Source organism: Oryzias melastigma, linkage group LG6, assembly GCF_002922805.2.
Source record: "Oryzias melastigma strain HK-1 linkage group LG6, ASM292280v2, whole genome shotgun sequence".
Lineage (NCBI taxonomy): Eukaryota > Metazoa > Chordata > Actinopteri > Beloniformes > Adrianichthyidae > Oryzias > Oryzias melastigma.
This window is the reverse complement of record NC_050517.1, coordinates 29200713-29206938: the sequence shown is the minus strand read 5'-3', so window position 1 is coordinate 29206938 and position 6226 is coordinate 29200713.

Here is a 6226-nt window from a genome sequence, read left to right as displayed (position 1 = left end):
TCAAAAGAGTTTTTGTCTGTTAAGCTGCTTCACTGCAGCATTCCTTATTTCATGACTGCACAGCAAAATGGTTCACAGGTGCTTAAAGATGTGTACACCTTTCAAACCTTCTCCAGGTAAGACTTAACGCTGCCTGGATTGGCATCACTGGGGCCCTTCCCTGGAGCCAGGCCACGGGTTAGGGCTGACCGGTGAGCGCCTTGTTGTTGGACGTCTGTGCACGTCATTGTTTGTCCATTACAAATATCATGTTGAAGCACAAAGGTGTCCATCAATAGACCTGGGATCAGGACACTTTCGGCAGGAGATTGATGATTGACTTTGCAGTCGTTTCAGATGACCTTCGGCCGTGTTGCCTTGTACACTCGGGTAAAGAGGGGCAGAGCTGTCCACTGATCTCTACCTGGTGGTGAGTTGGATTCACTGGTGGGGGAGGAGGTCCAAAAGACTTGGCAGACCTAAGCGTACTGTGAGGGTCTGGCTGAGCCCTCCGTCAGGGAGGTCTTTACTTCCCACAACTGGGAGAACTTCTGAAGGTACTGGGAAGGTACAGAGGGAGGTTGCGACATTGAGTCCAAGTGGACCACGTCTTCACCTCCATTGTCTCTGCTGCTTTCTGGAGCTGCGGTCACAAGGTCTGTGGTGCCTGTCGCGGTGGCAACCCCCAAACCCAGTGGTGGGCACTAGAAGTAAGGGATGCTGTCAACTGAAGAAAGAGTCCTATCAAGCCTGGTTGCCTTGTGGGACCCCAGAGGCAGCTGACAGGTAGCAACAGTCTAAGCGAGCCGGAGCTTGGGCTGTTGTGGAAACAAAAACTCGGTCCTGGGAGGAGTTCTGTAAGCCCATGGAGAAGGACAATCGGTTGGCCTCAAAGAGATTCTTTCAAACTATCCGGCGCCTTAAAAGGAGAAAGCAGTTGTTTGCAGGCACCATTTTCAGTGCAGGTGGGGAGCTGTTGACTTCAACTGGTGACATTGTCAGGCGGTGGAAGGAATACTTCAAGTACCTGCTTAACCCTGTTGTTCAGTGGTAACGCACCGGGAGTTTCCTTAAGTCTCTAAATCCAGTGGGAGTGTCTTGGCTGACACGTTTCTGCAGCATTGCGTGGCAATCAGGAACTGTATCACTTTAATACGTTTAAAACGGCCCTCAGGAATGAAGTACACCTCACAGGGAGAGACGGCATGATCTGGTGAACCCAGACATGGGGACGTTTTTGACGGTGCCTCTGTAGAGCTCTCCAAAACATACACACCCAAGCTAACGGCTCAACATCATCCACGTTTTCCATGACCTGGAAATTAATGAATTCCAGAAAACTTTGGCAGTTGCTCCGCAGCCGAGGCATCAAGACGTAGAGCAGTAAATTTGACGTGCATCAAAAGAGAGTCGGCAGATGCGAATTTGACCTTTGAGTCGTGTCCGGTGTGAATGCAGCACAAAGATAGGGTAAGAAACTCGGTCACCTGGAAAGAGCTTGGAGTACAGGCGCTGCTACACCGCATCCAGAGGAGCCAGTTGACGTGGCTCAGGAATCAGGTCTGTATGCCTCCTGGACACCTCCCAGGGAGATGTTTTGGGTATATCCCACTGACCAGAGACCCAGGGGAAGACCCAGGACACGCTGGAGAGACTGGGTCTCTCGGCTGGGCTGGAAACGTCTCAGGGTCCCCCAGAGGAGCTGGAGAAAGTGACCGGGGAGAGGGAAGTCTGGATATCTTTGCTTAGACTGGTGTCCTCACGACCTGATCCCTGATGAGCGGAAGAAGATGGATTAATGGATGAATTTAAGGAAAAGATACCAGGAAAATCATCCCAGAAGAAACAAAAGTTCTAAAAAATGAAAGTTTTCCAGGTTCAATCCAGGAACGTGAGGGCCTTCAGTCCTTCAGGTCGTCTGAAGCCCAGGGTGCAGGATGGAGATGGATGATTATTCTTCACTTTTTTTAAACAAAAGATTGAATTAAATTATGATTTTTTGCTGTAATTACCTATTTTTACCACTTGGGGTCAGTAACTAACTTTCAGGGAAAAATAGATGGACAGTAAGTAGTTTGATCTAAATGACCTTCTATTAGGGTGAAAGCATTCAGGTTTAGTTGTTGCTGTGAAAACATTACTCAGAAGAGCTGAAGTGAGTCTGTCCTCTCCGTGTTTGCACTTTCAATACTCTGATGGACACGTTTTTCAAGGAGAAGAACAAATGCAGTCAGCTGACTGTGAGGGAAGTCTGATGAAACAACACAACCGGTGTTTATTTAGTCTCATTTATGGGCGGTCTTACGTGGAATAGATGTGATTGGCAGATGGAGGTGTCCAGACATAAACAAACCCATCAAGAAACCAGTTCTGTTCTGTTACATAACCGGATGTAGTGAGGCAGAATATGAACGAAATGCTATAATTCCTGCTTTGAAGCCACAGGAGTCACCTGTCAGTGCTTTAAGGAAGTTGGACCTGAAAGGAGAAATTATTCCAAAACGGATTGAGAAATCTTTCTATGAAGTATCAGATATATACGAAAATCCTTTCAGATATATTTTGTTTTGACTTTGTCGAAAATACTCAATTAGACAGTAGTTTCTTGGCACCATGATGTCCAATCTCTGTACATTCATACTGTAGATAAATCGTGACAAACCTGCTTTCTTTGTTAGGGTCACAGGAAGCTGGAGCCTATCCAGCATTCAGGTAAAGGCAGAAGGGTTCACCCCAGATTGTCCGTCACAGAGTCACACAACTAATAAACATTTGCTAAAAAACAATGGGATCCCCTCTAACATTCTGTCACCCGATTTATGACAAATTCTCCCTTCAAAACCCTCCCCTGTACCCTCTACTCTTCACTAAGTCGGACTTCCTTTTTCACTCAACGTAAAGTCCACTGGTTGCTATTAATTACTCTCTTTGGTCTTTCCCTTCCTTATTTGAGCCAGCTTTTTCACACTTCCTCCCCCGTGTACGACAGCCGCTCTGCAAAACTGATTCTGTTAACTATCAAACTCCTCATTGGTTCTTTATCCTTTCAGTCTGCAGGACCAAATGCTGGAATCATTAACAGAACATTTTAGACACTTTTTAAAGAAAGTGTTGCTGTAAGCTAGTTTTTTAAGTTTTTAATTTAGTTTTCTTTCTCAAAAGGTCTTGCCAGACAACAGTTGAAAATTGAGACTTTTTGTGTCAATGCAGTCACAGGTGATCCAATGAAGCATGTTGTTGAACTGTGGGAGGGAGTGGAGGGATTTTGAACAAAGGTGAGACCACTATACCAATCCACCTCCCTACTTTGACATATTACATCTGCAAATACAGTTTAGATTATGGACTGTAATTGCTGGATTATAAGCAAAAGCTGGCCCTTATGCTGAATCTGCAAAAAAGCACTACGGAGCCTCGTTAATAAAATTTGAGTCAAACAGATTTAATTTTTAGGTTTTGTTGGTGCTAATCAGTGGAGAATGAGTTCAGACAGGTAAACCCACCAGACTCTCCCTCAAGGAACATTTCAGGAATTTCATCCAAAACAACTCATAACCCCTGAACGGCGGTGTGCAGGCTTCCACTTCCAGGAAAAGGCGTCTTCATCGCTGGTTCAGGTACATGTCTGACCGAACCTGACTCCTCTGGGTTTCTGTTTCCTCAGAGGATACAAATATGAGATTTAAAGTCTTCATCTGAAAGTAAACTTTATTTAACCTTCAACCCCTACAGGACCTGCTTTCCACTGGTTTTCTGTCTGACAGATTTTGAATTCTGAACCTTCTTTATAAAAAGAACCACACAAATACTGGTGTAGCTTGATAATAATACTAATCCAGACTTAAAGACAGCTAAATAATGTTTGAGGATGTTTCAGCTTTAGCTAACCTTTTATTTAACACCTGAGGCGTTGTTGGTGACGCTTAAACACAAAATCTTTAACATACTGTAACTTTTTAACGGTTAACACGATTAAAGACTTTCCAGTGGATTCTAAAGGAGAAAAGCGGCGTTTTAACCGTTAAAAGGTTACAGTGAATTAAAGAACATAAACACTGGAGCTCCAGTGTTAATGTCCCCCTCCAGTGAAAATCCTGTTTTTTAGTTTTTAACATGTATGTGTGGCATTTTTCTTATGAAAGAGAACAAATATAATAAGAAATAGCAGTAAAACAGTAGTTTTTGCACATGTAACACCTGCAAACACAAATGCAGACACAAATAAGGACAGCTGTGGCACAGGGGCGGACGCCTGATGTCAGGATCGGTGGCTCGATATCCGCTTAGCTAAAAGTTCCAGTTGTAGTCAGAGTGCCAAATTAGCTCTCAGCATGTGACCCATCCCCTGGGGGAGCGGTGAGCCGCAGACAGTCAAACATGGGAACCATTTGGTGCTTTAACCCCCCAATTCAACCCTTAAGTGTCATGCAGGGAAGCACTGAACCCCCTTTTTAGTCTTTGGCATGACTCGTATATGGATTCAAACTCACGACCTTCCGGTCTGAGAGCGGACTCTCTACCACAGGACCACTGATCTTATTTACCATAATAGAATGTTGTTTACCATTCAATTTCTCTTATTTTCATGATTTCAAACACATAAAATAACCTGGTGTTCAGTTCTCATTTGGAGAAGTTACATATTTCCTCCTGATCATTTTCTTCATCTTCCTCCATTGATCCACTTAATGCTCGTTTCTCTTTTAGTTCCTCATCATGACGCAGCTTCCTCTTTTCTCTTCTGTTTTGATAAAAATCAGGTGCTTTCACAGCAGAGAGACCTTTTTGAACGTGCTGGTAGGAAACTAGTCTAATGTCAGGTTATTCATCCTTAGTCAAACCCTTACAGAGTGAATACACATTTACCCCAAACGCTGATTTGTCATATTTTGTGACTTTTGTCTGATTTGGCATCACCATAATTCAATAAAATCCTGGGGACCATGGCTTCTCTTTTTTACAATGTTGGGCATTAGATGTTCTTTATTTGTAGCTCAAGTTTTCAGTTTCATCGAACATGATCCTCCACGAGCTTTGAACCAGAAGTTGGCTTTGTCTATTGAGAAATGAACCAACTTTTCAAGAAAAATATGAATTCTGGTAAATACTTGACAAAATGGACGTTTTGGATGCATGAATGAAAGAATATGTTGCACTGAAGTTTGTGAAGATGGGTTCTTCCTCTGTTGGGTTTGGTCTGATAAAGTTCCCCTGTGTTGTTTTTGGGTAGATCTGATCTGTTCTTCACACAGAGGAACAAGTGTTTCTCCTATTTCCTGAAAACAACAAAACTCTAACAGAAATGTGAACAGCAGATCTAAAAGGACCAAACCTTCCAGTATCTGCATTTATCTCAGCTTTTGCATTTCGGGCTTTTCCCGATGACAGAGTGTGGATGTACTGAGCTCCGTGGTTATGAGAACAGGGATGCTTGGGTTTGGGTTGATCCTTGGGGCTCTGCTCTCTTGGGTCCCTGATAGGATTTCCTATGGTTGATTGGTCCAAGGTGACAAACAGAGTAAGAGCAGTTTAAATGTTACTTGTGAAAAAAGAAAGAAGTTATTCTAAGTCAGTCAGATTAACATCACCGAGGTCCCACCCTGGAACCAGGACTGGGACTCGAGCCTCTGGCGGCCAGGCCTCCTCTCAATAGACCCAACCGAGTTCAACCTGACATGACTTGGTGGTATCCCCCTCCCTGTAGAAGAACCAGTGTCGTTGACAGTCTTTTGTGCTGAGGACAACCTCCATAGAATATCAGTGGTGTCTATAGAATACAACCACCAACACCGTTGATAGTCTTTGGTGGTTGTCCTCAGTCCTCAGCAGACACCAGCGCCCTCTTTCTTTTGCCACTCCCTTTGAGGGTGATGGCGTTGTTGAGTGTTAGAGAACAGCGTGAGTAAAAGTGGTTTTTGGGACAGTTTTGCTTTTTCTGTCTTTAAAATGAAGTGAACTATAAGCTTGTATATTGTGTTATAAAGCATCAATTAGCTTTACAAACACCTTCTGTCAGGTTTCATTTCTCTTGATTAACTTCTCTTTATTGATGCCCCCCCCCCCCCTCCACACAAACACACACACACACCGCCCCACTTCATTTCAGTGGAGTGTAAATGTTTTTCCAGCTGAAGTCTATCTGGAACAACCTATTTTGAGGGCCTTCTTAAACTGGTCAAAAGTCAAATGTGAATGGTGTTTGTTATTGTTCAGGGTTGGGGTCTGGTTTACTGGGGAGTGGGGGGTG